The 12,277-nt window shown below is 39.1% G+C and overlaps 1 non-coding gene across 1 annotated transcript; it reads left to right on the top strand.

Moving 5' to 3' along the window:
- Positions 1-7,142: 7,142 nt before the first annotated feature.
- LOC128778473 (small nucleolar RNA SNORA42/SNORA80 family) lies at positions 7,143-7,279 on the top strand. The gene has a single exon (XR_008424059.1). It is a non-coding gene; the product is annotated as a small nucleolar RNA SNORA42/SNORA80 family (small nucleolar RNA).
- Positions 7,280-12,277: the final 4,998 nt, after the last annotated feature.

The raw sequence follows: 12,277 nt of genomic DNA, 5'->3' as shown, positions 1-12,277 counted from the left end.
TTGTCCACCCTTCATGGTTGACAAATTGTTTGAATCCCTTCTGTGATTGTGCCACTTCTGTAAAATGCAAACAACTTTGCTTGGTATGTAAGGTATTCTGCATAAGGTGTAGTTGTTACAAGTATTAATAAGACATGAATGCACTGGGATTGGGCTTTGGAGAGGGTATAGGTGTGATACAAAAGAAGAGATAAGGGAAATCAGAGTCATATATAGTTCTGTATAGCAGGAGGCATCAAATCCCCAGTGGCATGAGTTAAGACTGTGATGGTCAGAGAACAGAGGCAAAGTTAGGAATTGAAACCCTTGTTTGAGACATTGGGACCTCTTTGAAGACCTGAAGTCCTTTCTCACTGATATTAATAAAGCACAGTTATCTGGCTTCAATTTACCTTTCTTACTTCTCTCATACTATTACTCTTGACAAAGACCATCAGACTTAACTTTCTGTACCATTTTTGTACTTGGGATTTCAAATTAGGTTCATTTTGTGTCTGACACTTTAAGTTGGTCTCTGTAGCCATAAGCCAAAGACACCAAGACCCCTACAAGACTCATACACAACAAAGAGATTTAACTGTGTTCTCTACTCCAACTATTCCCTCTGCTCAATGAGCATTTCTTTAAAAAAAAAAATTCTTTAATGGTTATTTATTTTTGAGAGAAAGAGACAGAGAGCAAGTGGGGGAGGGACAGAGAGAAAGGGAGACACAGAATCCGAAGTAGGTTTCAGGCTCTGAGCTGTCAGCACAGAGCCTGACACGGGGCTCGAACCCATGAACCGTGAGATCATGACTTGAGCTGAAGTCACACACTTAACTGAGCCACCCAAATGCCCCTCAACGAGGATTTCCTGATCCCTACTCCTAGAAATAATCTCTGGCTCCTTCAAATTTACATATGACTTCACCTGTGCTCTCTTATAACACCTCAATTCCTACTTTCTGCTGTAGTTATTAAAGTACAAACTTATCCTCTCAATAAACTTCCTGAATTAACTCAGACTGATCCATTTTAGATTCCAATAACTTCTAGGATGATGTTCTGAATCATTGTAATAAATAATCATGAATAATTGTGGTTTGATCATTACAGAAAACACTGGGATCCATTCTTTTTTTGCTGTACTTCTATAAATACAACCTAAGGTTGCACTTGCTTTTTCTTATTTGTAAGTTATTAAGTAACATAAACTTAAAATCTTTTTAAGTTAAAAAAACCTTTTTAAGTTAAAAAAATCACTTTTTTTTAAGGGTACTTTTTTGATGAGGGAGAGGGGAAGGAGAAAGAGGGAGAGAGAATCCCAAGCAGACTCCATACTGTCAGTGCAGATGGCTCTGCACTGGGGCACCAGCTCATATACCGTTGGATAGTGACCTGAGCTGAAATCAAGAGTCAGATGCATAACCAACTGAACCACCCAGACACCCCAACCCTTTGCTTTAAGTTTTTTTTCAGTGCTAGGTTTCTTTTGACTTCTATTTGTGAGGCTGATCTTTAAAATTTAAGTAGACAAATTTGATCTTTTGAGATCTATCATGTAGTCTATGGAGATCTATCATGATCTATCATGTAGTCTATGGAGATCTTGATTCTATTATCCAAACTGTAATCTGTTTCTCCAGCTTTTAGTCATCTGCCTATTTGGTAAGCATCTCTTCTAGGTCTCCATAGAGGTAAATAATAAAGGTATGTACAATTCGTGAATCCTCATAAAATTATCAAAAACAAAACAAAACAAACCCCCGAACCTCTCAAAGCCAACATGGATTGATTAAGCAGATGTTTGGCCATTGTTAATAAATTAGCTAAGAATCTAACCCACATAATCCATTGTATTACTTTCCGTATCACATTTCCTGGATTCATCCAGAAGAATATCATGATTGTCTTTGTCACATGTCTATTAAACAAAAAATAACTATCAATAGCTTCCCTCTCTTCTACCAATCTTTTTTAAAAAAATTTTTTAATGTTTATTTTTCTGCAAGACAGAGCTTGAGCGGGGGAGGGGCAGAGAGAGAAGGAGACACAGAATCTGAAGCTGGCTCCAGGCTCTGAGCTGTCAGCACAGAGCCCGAAGTGGGGCTTGAACCCACAAACCATGAGATCATGACCTGAGCTGAAGCCAGAAGCTCAACCCACTGAGCCACCCAGGTGCCCCATCTACCAATAATAATAAGGAAGAACATGAGTTTACTTTGGCATGCCACACTCCTGATGAGCCCAAACTGGCGCCTACTGCCAGATAAAAGGATTCTGATTTGTTTAACAAAGGCTAGCATTCACACTCAACTGGCTCTCCCCCATCCAAGGGAAGGCGTTACTCCTGCAGGAACAATAGAATTCAGTGACTCACTCCCAGGAGAGAGGTTACTCTTCTTGACAGCTAATCACAACCTGGCAGCATGAAGGTAAAGCAAATCAAACTGACAAAAGCTATCTTCCTAGATTGCCCATTCCTGACAAATTCAGGGAGAAGAATAGAATCTCACTGCTATTGTTTCCCAGCACTTACACACAGTTCCCAGAACTTTATAACACAAGACCAACAATCAAATAAGGTTACCATCTCTATTCACTAATATAATCACCAGTTCTAACTGAGGAAAAAGTTCACTATCAACTGTGTAACATTCACTCCTAAGGGTGTTCCTAAAATACAGGTCTTTATGGTGTAGATTTTTTTTTAAGTTTATTTATTTATTTTGAGAGAGAGAGAGAGACAGTGAGCATGGAGAGGCATGAGGGAGAGGGAAAGATAGAGAATTCCAAGCAGGTTCCTCACTGTCAGTGCAGAGCCTGATGTGGGGCTCGAACTTATGAACTGTGAGATCATGACCTGAGTTTATGCCATAGCTTTTGATTAAATTTTTGTCTGCCAGAAATTATTTTGGTAGAAGGTATTCAATAAATATTTGATTTCGTTTCTTGTCTTACCTAAATCTATTAGTTTTTTTGGGGGGGTGTTAAATTTCAATTTGGAAATAGATTTTGTCAGGGTGCTTGGTGCCTCGGTTGGTTAAGCGTCAGACTCTCGATTTCAGATCAGGTCATGATCTCCCGGGTTTGTGAGATTGAGCCCTGTGTGGGGTGCAAAGGCTGCTTGGGATTCTCTCTCTCTCCTCTCTCTCTCTGCCCCTTCCCCCACTCGTGTGTGCCATCTCTCTATCTCTTAAATAAAAAAATAATTTTTGTAAAAAAGGAAAGAAATAGATTTTATTCTGATTAAAAAGGTAATTTTTTTAATGTTTATTTAGGGTTTTTTTTTTTTTTGAGAGAGAGAGAGAGAATGGGCAGGCAACAGGGAGAGAGAGAGGGAGACACAGGATCTGAAGCAGGCTCCAGGCTCTGAGCTGTCAGCACAGAGCCTGTTGCAGGGCTTGAACCCATGAACTGCGAGACCATGACCTGAGTCAAAGTCGGATGCTTAATTGACTGAGGCACCCAGGCACATCAAAAAGGTAATTTTTGAAAACATAATTATAATAGATCTGAGTTTATTTCCTGGCTCTCAGCTCTCCTTCCAGGCAGAGTTCATAATTATATTAATTAATTTGTGCATATAGGAAGAACCTTTTTTTTCAGGGCACTAGTGTATATTCCAATAAATTCCTAGAAACTAGGTTAAATTGGATTCTGTTTTCGCCATGTGTACTTTCTTAAAGGAAATATAATACAAAATAATTCTATTTAATAACAATTTTGGGGTAGGACATGAAAAGAACAAAAATAAAGTGTGTAAGTAAAACTGAGTTTCTCTTAGGACAACTTCCAATATAAAATGACATTCAACTAGTAGATCCTGGCTTAAACCTTTTCGACTTCCAAATGAAATACTTAAAAAGAAAGAAGATGACTACCAAGATCAAAACACAAAACTGATAATTAACTTAGAGGCAGAAGCAAGGGGAAAACTCCACTAAGTCAGATGGAAACTGGAAAAGTTTAATCAATTGCTCTCTTTTCCTATGCCACTGGGGAAAATAGTGGCACTCGTGGGCCAGAAATCAGGTTGTAAAGCCCTTCCGGTTGTCCTGAATGAAGAAATAAAAGACTGTTACAATGAGAAACCTTAGACAGCCAGCCTCCTGCCACATGGTTTGAGGAAGCCAGAATCTTCTCTCCTAGTCCTCCCTTCCTTCTCTTCCTAAAAACATTCAAATTCCATGATAAAAACTAGGCAGGAAGTGGGGTATATACCAGGGGTGTTGTAGTCTCCGGTGTAAACACTGCAGAAACACTGAGACAGAAAGAGCGGTGAAAATAGAGGGTCTAGCAATTATAATGTTTCACAAATTCCACCAATTAGAGGGGGATAGAGATAGTGGGGGCAGGAGAAGATACCATTTCAGGCCAGCAGAGTCTCACTAGATGAAAACTTGCAAGAGGCTGGGAATGGGCTAGGAGCTGCCCAGCAGATCTGCTACAGATCTGAGAAGGGAACATGCAAGCTAAAACCCATTGCAGTAGTGTGCTGGTAAACAGACTCTGACTGCCCCACCACTACCACCAACCCTCCTTCCATTTTGTAAGTTTTTGCCAATTTCCATGGTGTGAACATTCCGAATATAGTGGATCTCAGCTGTCAACGTCACTGAACCACAAGTTAGGAAGAGAAGCACATGACCCCAGATTGCCATAAGCTGGATCCATCACATTCCCTGGCAAGCACTAGATGTGGATGGATTTCTCTTCATTCTAGGATGAGTAAAGAGGACCCTGTCAGAAAAATGCCTTACGACGCAGAAGGAGAAGAATGTTAACAATAGCTAGCCGGAATTGAGTGCTGGTTGTTCTAAGTACATTCTACTTTACAAGAAACATCTCTTTTAATCTTCATAGCAATTCTATGCAGTAAGAGGTACTATCTTAATTTTAAGACAACAATCTGAAGTTTCGTGAGATAAAGTAATTTTTGCCCTGCTCATGCAGCTATTAAGTGGCAGATTTGGTCTTTGGACTGCTGAACTGCAAAGCCAATGCACTTAAACTCTAAGCTAAGCACAAAGTAAACCTGCAATAAATGTTCTGATTTCTTGACTCATTATGATAAACCATTCATCTCACTTATAAATTATTGTCATTTTATACTTCTTTCTCCTTTGAATTAATGAGAAATTTATGTCCAGGACCTTTCTATTGATCTTTCCTAATTTACAGTGACAAGTGAGTGGCCTCTTGGGGGAAGATTTTTTTTCTGAGCGAAGTGCGGTGTAGGGGTATAAGTGTGGTGGGAGATACTCAGAGAACAGGGGAACGGGGTGTCAGAATGCAACAGATAGAGAGTAGGGGCTGGGACGCATACTCCAAACGAAAGCAGTCTGTCATCTATCAATATTTCAGCGTTCTCCTAAATTCATGCCAGAGTCGTTTGCTTTGCTGTCATCAGTGTTAACAGCCATATGGATTGATTAGTCATCCAACACTCTAGTTTGATATATACAATGACCTTTATTCCATAACAACTACCTCCTCCCATAGGCACACCTGGGGATCTTTGCACGTCTATGTGCTCCACCTTTGATACACTGAATTCCAGTAAATTGCTCGCTGACTACCACCTTCTAACTCTCCCACATCTTACTCCTTCACTTGACATTTGAACTAGTCAAGCCCTCAGAGACCACCTCCTCTGTTTACCACCAACTTTCCTTCCCTTCTGTCTTCTCTCCTTTTTTAACTCAGCCTACATCCTGGGTTATATCAGTTCAATCACTGTCTCATCAGTGATCCCATCATCTTTGCCCCTTTGCCTCCCATCATCCCTAAGTGTTCATCCATCAGCCCTCTCAGCCTCTGAATGCAAGCTGTTGTGAAAATCATGCAATAAGGTTCTCTCACCTCAGCTTACTCTTCCTCACAGCCCAAAAGTCCTTCAGTAAATGCTTTGTCAGAAGTTTCTCCTATTCCTCACAGAAGCTATTTCAAACTTTTACCATATTCCTAGTCTACAGACCTCTCCTTAACTTCAGAAGACCTTGGCTGCACTTCACAAATGTGTTCCACGGGAGATGCTCCATATTCTCGGGGCATCAGGGCACTTCTGAGCACACAGTCCATAAGCCTTTTCAACAGGAACTTTAGTACCTCCTTCGTGAAGACTCCACATTCCTGCATTATCTGAAAGCCCTGGGGAATTTCACAGCTAAAAAAGTCTGCCTTCCATACCCAAGTAGAGATGGCTCTGGAGTTTGATAAGAATGCTGGCATACATATTATTGACACTAAACCCCACTGCCTCCAGCCTTCTGATGATCTTGCAGGGGCTATGTGGAATACTTAAGAGAGGGCAACTGCCCTCACATAGTATAAATCTCTTCCAAGCCTTCCTACTCTTGGTTTCTCAAAGTTACAGACCTAGAGCAGAGAAAACAGAAAAATTTATATATAAGCCCAAATCTCTGATTCAGCCTAGATCAAATTGAATTCCAGATTGTAATAGAGGTGCCATATGTTTCAATAATAGGAATCTTGGGCAGATGAGATGTTGACACAGACATTTTACAGTTTCAAAACTCTGAGCTGGGCATTGGAGCTTGCTGCAGAGATAAAGATCAAATATGGGCTTCATTAACCAATCAGATGTGTTAAGGACACTAAAAATGTAAACATTAGCCAGGTTGGGATAAAGGTCCTTTCTTGACAGATGATGTTTCTTATCATGATGAAATTGATTCCTGGCTAGGGTGTATTTAAGAAGTTCAACAGTTACATCTTGATTTTTAACTACAACGGTTTACTGTTTTATATTACCCTTAATTTTGAGACGATGATGCTTGTTTTACTTGTTTGTTTTGAGAAATTTTATTTCCTTATTGTTTGTTACAGGAAGTTCAGTTTGGATTTCTTCATCAACATTGTAACTGATCTTACCATAATTAATTCAAATGAACATTAAGGAACTGTCAGATCCTCTTGGAGGTAGGAAAAATACATGTATTTTCTTCTTTTCATGGCTGTGGTTAAAAACTAAACTGGGATTATATCAGAGTGTTTTTTTCCAGTATTGTGAAAAAACACCAACCTACAGAAAATTAAAGTGAACATTAAAATGAACCACCATGTGCCCAGCATCCAGATTCAACAATCATCAAGAAGTTGTCACAATTGTCAAAATGGCTTAAAAAGCCAATGCAAGCACACAGTGTTGGATTGATGGTGGGCCCTTCTCTGTGGGCCTCTCAGAGTACACCTGTGCCAGAGAAGCATGCAGCCCTGAACCACTGCCCAGCCTCCTCACTAGTGGGCTGTGGGCACTGAAGGGGGCTGTACATTGTAAAAAAATAAAAATTAAAAAAAAAAAATTTCAAAGCCAATACATACATTTAGCTGTATATTTAACAGTGCAAACTGGTTCCCTGAGCAGCTACCTCTCAGATCCAAGGGCACTACAGCTCAGGCATCTACTACTACACAGTGACAGAGCTATCCTCTCCCCAGGGCACACCTCAGGGTGAATATTTCTACTTTAAAATTTTTTTTAAATTTTTTTAATGTTTATTTATTTTTGAGAGAGAGAGAGAGAAAGAGAGAGAAAGAACAAGTAGGGGAGGGGCAGAGAGAGAGAGAGAGAGACAGGGACAGAATCCAAAGCAGGCTCCATGCTCTGAGCTGTGGTGGGGCTCGAATTCATGCACCAAGAGATCATGATCTTAGCTGAAGTTGGTCACCCAACCAATGAGCCACCCAGGTACCCCTAAAAAAACTTTAATGTTTATTTATTTTTGAGAGAGACAGAGACAGAGTGTGAGCAGGGGAGGGGCAGAGAGAGAGGGAGACACAGAATCTGAAGCAGGCTACAGGCTCTAAGCTGTCAGCACAGAGTCCAACGCAGGACTCGAACTTCCCAACAGTGAGATCATGACCTGAGCTGAAGTCAGACATTCAACCAACTGAGCCACCCAAGCATCCTGGATATTTCTACTTCTAATTTTAACTTTTTATTTTTATGCTTCATTAGTTATGTGGGGTTTTAAAAATTATTACATAAATAGTACACACACATTGTAATCCATCAAATGCTACATGGGAGTTTTTATTCTTTTCCTGTTTGAAAGTTCTCATGATCTTCTTACCTCTGAGGTAACTGGTTGATTTGGATCATTTAAATTTTTTTTTTTTTTCTTTTCCACACAATTATGTGTAAACATATGGTGCTAGGTAGTAAGCCTTTGTCTCTTAGCTCCAGCCTCTTCCCTGCTTTATTGTGATGGTGGGATTGTAACTAGGCTTTCTGGTTTTCTGTTAGGATCCTTGTTTGTTTCCAGTTTGCTAATGGACCCCCATCATCTGGAATGCTTCTTCACTCCTGCCGCTGCCACCGTAGCCCCTGGCAGTGACTGAATAAGGCTTGCAGTTTTTTTCAACAATTGGAGAACCAGATTCATCCCACCCTCTCACTTAGAGATCTGCAAGTTCCCTTTTAGTTGTCTAGTTAGCAGACTGATACCTAGTTTATTGTTATTTTATATTTAGCTTTCTCCCTTTCATAAAATTGATATGATCTCTCTCCTCCTACTAGACAATGACACAGAAATATTCATATGTTGGAATTTTGTTCTTCTCCTTATTTACATATTTTTTTTAACAATGGGATAATGCCCATTACTTTGCAAGTTGCATTTTTTCACTTAATATTTCATGGACAATATTTCCAGGTCCGTATATATAAGTCTAACTGATTTTCTCAATAACTGCATAATATTCCAGTATATGGGCAGACTGTAATTTATCTAACCATTCTGTCAATGGATGTACAAATCAAGTCCTAATTTTTGCTATTACAAAAAAAAAATGCTTCAATAAACATTCTTGTTCATGTATCCTTCTACAATAATGCATTTGTTTCTGTTAAAAAAAAAATTACTGACAGTGGGATTGCTATGTCAAAGAATGAGGTATTTATATTTGTGTGACACCATGTATACTGAACTGAAGTGGTCACACTCCTCAGTTTATGACACCATATCATGAATTCCCCTCTGCAGCCTCCAGAAAGAACATAGCCCCTGCCAACACCTTGATTTATTCCATGAGACTCATTGTAGATTTGGGACCTGTGGAATTATTAGATAATAGATCTGGTTGTTCTGAGCTACTAAGTTTGTGGTAATTTATTATGGCAGCAATAGGAAACTAATCTGTTCTTATTAAGTTTAGGTATTAATGTTATATGTTATTTCATAAAGTAAGTTCAATAGTTTCCTACTCACCTAATCTCACTACTTAATTTTCTTTTTCTGAGTCAACTTGATAAGATAGATATTACTAAATTGTTTTCCAAAATGTGAAATTCATGTTTATCCAACAATGGGTGAAACATTTTCTACTAATTCCCATAAGGAATGGACACTACTGATTATTTAATATTTTGCCAATCACATGAGCAAAAAGTGATATGTTGTTGCTTTAATTTGCATTTCACTATCAATGAATCAGAACACTTGTTGGTTATTGGGGTTTATGATATTCTATAAGTATTTCCAAATTATTATGTTTTCATTTATTTATACTATCTTCTTGCTATAAAAAGTTTTTAAATTTGGTATGTTTACCTTTTCTGTTGCTGTTTTTGGGTTTCCAGGCTTGATTAAAGTTCCTCATGCACTTTGATGGCTCATGTAAAGTCCGACATTTTCTTTTTTTTTTTTTTTTTCTTTTTTTTTTTTCTTTTTTTTATTTTTTTAATATATGAAATTTACTGTCAAATTGGTTTCCATACAACACCCAGTGCTCATCCCAAAAGGTGCCCTCCTCAATACCCATCACCCACCCTGCCCTCCCTCCCACCCCCCATCAACCCTCAGTTTGTTCTCAGTTTTTAACAGTCTCTAATGCTTTGGCTCTCTCCCACTCTAACCTCTTTTTTTTTTTTTTTTTCCTTCCCCTCCCCCATGGGTTTCTGTTATGTTTCTCAGGATCCACATAAGAGTGAAACCATATGGTATCTGTCTTTCTCTGTATGGCTTATTTCACTTAGCATCACACTCTCCAGTTCCATCCATGTTGCTACAAAAGGCCATATTTCATTTTTTCTCATTGCCACGTAGTATTCCATTGTGTATATAAACCACAATTTCTTTATCCATTCATCAGTTGATGGACATTTAGGCTCTTTCCATAATTTGGCTATTGTTGAGAGTGCCGCTATAAACATTGGGGTACAGGTGCCCCTATGCATCAGTACTCCTGTATCCCTTGGATAAATTCCTAGCAGTGCTATTGCTGGGTCATAGGGTAGGTCTATTTTTAATTTTCTGAGGAACCTCCACACTGCTTTCCAGAGCGGCTGCACCAATTTGCATTCCCACCAACAGTGCAAGAGGGTTCCTCTTTCTCCACATCCTCTCCAGCATCTATAGTCTCCTGATTTCTTCATTTTGGCCACTCTGACTGGCGTGAGGTGGTATCTGAGTGTGGTTTTGATTTGTATTTCCCTGATAAGGAGCGACGTTGAACATCTTTTCATGTGCCTGTTGGCCATCCGGATGTCTTCTTTAGAGAAGTGTCTATTCATGTTTTCTGCCCATTTCTTCACTGGGTTATTTGTTTTTCGGGTGTGGAGTTTGATGAGCTCTTTATAGATTTTGGATACTAGCCCTTTGTCCGATATGTCATTTGCAAATATCTTTTCCCATTCCGTTGGTTGCCTTTTAGTTTTGTTGGTTGTTTCCTTTGCTGTGCAGAAGCTTTTTATCTTCATAAGGTCCCAGTAATTCACTTTTGCTTTTAATTCCCTTGCCTTTGGGGATGTGCCGAGTAAGAGATTGCTACGGCTGAGGTCAGAGAGGTCTTTTCCTGCTTTCTCCTCTAAGGTTTTGATGGTTTCCTGTCTCACATTCAGGTCCTTTATCCATTTTGAGTTTATTTTTGTGAATGGTGTGAGAAAGTGGTCTAGTTTCAGCCTTCTGCATGTTGCTGTCCAGTTCTCCCAGCACCATTTGTTAAAGAGACTGTCTTTTTTCCATTGGATGTTCTTTCCTGCTTTGTCAAAGATGAGTTGGCCATACGTTTGTGGGTCTAGTTCTGGGGTTTCTATTCTATTCCATTGGTCTATGTGTCTGTTTTTATGCCAATACCATGCTGTCTTGATGATGACAGCTTTGTAGTAGAGGCTAAAGTCTGGGATTGTGATGCCTCCTGCTTTGGTCTTCTTCTTCAAAATTACTTTGGCTATTCGGGGCCTTTTGTGGTTCCATATGAATTTTAGGATTGCTTGTTCTAGTTTCGAGAAGAATGCTGGTGCAATTTTGATTGGGATTGCATTGAATGTGTAGATAGCTTTGGGTAGTATTGACATTTTGACAATATTTATTCTTCCAATCCATGAGCAGGGAATGTCTTTCCATTTCTTTATATCTTCTTCAATTACCTGCATAAGCTTTCTATAGTTTTCAGCATACAGATCTTTTACATCTTTGGTTAGAATTATTCCTAGGTATTTTATGCTTCTTGGTGCAATTGTGAATGGGATCAGTTTCTTCATTTGTCTTTCTGTTGCTTCATTGTTAGTGTATAAGAATGCAACTGATTTCTGCACATTGATTTTGTATCCTGCAACTTTGCTGAATTCATGTATCAGTTCTAGCAGACTTTTGGTGGAGTCTATCGGATTTTCCATGTATAATATCATGTCATCTGCAAAAAGCGAAAGCTTGACTTCATCTTTGCCAATTTTGATGCCTTTGATTTCCTTTTGTTGTCTGATTGCTGATGCTAGAACTTCCAGCACTATATTAAACAGCAGCGGTGACAGTGGGCATCCCTGTCGTGTTCCTGATCTCAGGGAAAAAGCTCTCAGTTTTTCCCCGTTGAGGATGATGTTAGCTGTGGGCTTTTCATAAATGGCCTTTATGATCTTTAAGTATGTTCCTTCTATCCCGACTTTCTCAAGGGTTTTTATTAAGAAAGGGTGCTGGATTTTGTCAAAGGCCTTTTCTGCATCGATTGACAGGATCATATGGTTCTTCTCTTTTTTTTTGTTAATGTGATGTATCACGTTGATCGATTTGCGAATGTTGAACCAGCCCTGCATCCCAGGAATGAATCCCACTTGATCATGGTGAATAATTCTTTTTATATGCTGTTGAATTCGATTTGCTAGTATCTTATTAAGAATTTTTGCATCCATATTCATCAGGGATATTGGCCTGTAGTTCTCTTTTTTTACTGGGTCTCTGTCTGGTTTAGGAATCAAAGTAATACTGGCTTCATAGAATGAGTCTGGAAGTTTTCCTTCCCTTTCTATTTCTTGGAATAGCTTGAGAAGGATAGG

Source organism: Panthera pardus, unplaced genomic scaffold (assembly GCF_024362965.1).
Source record: "Panthera pardus isolate Hobbes unplaced genomic scaffold, ASM2436296v1 HiC_scaffold_2, whole genome shotgun sequence".
Taxonomy (NCBI): domain Eukaryota; kingdom Metazoa; phylum Chordata; class Mammalia; order Carnivora; family Felidae; genus Panthera; species Panthera pardus.
Note: the sequence above shows the minus strand (reverse complement) of the source record. Positions and strands in the feature narration are given on the sequence as shown.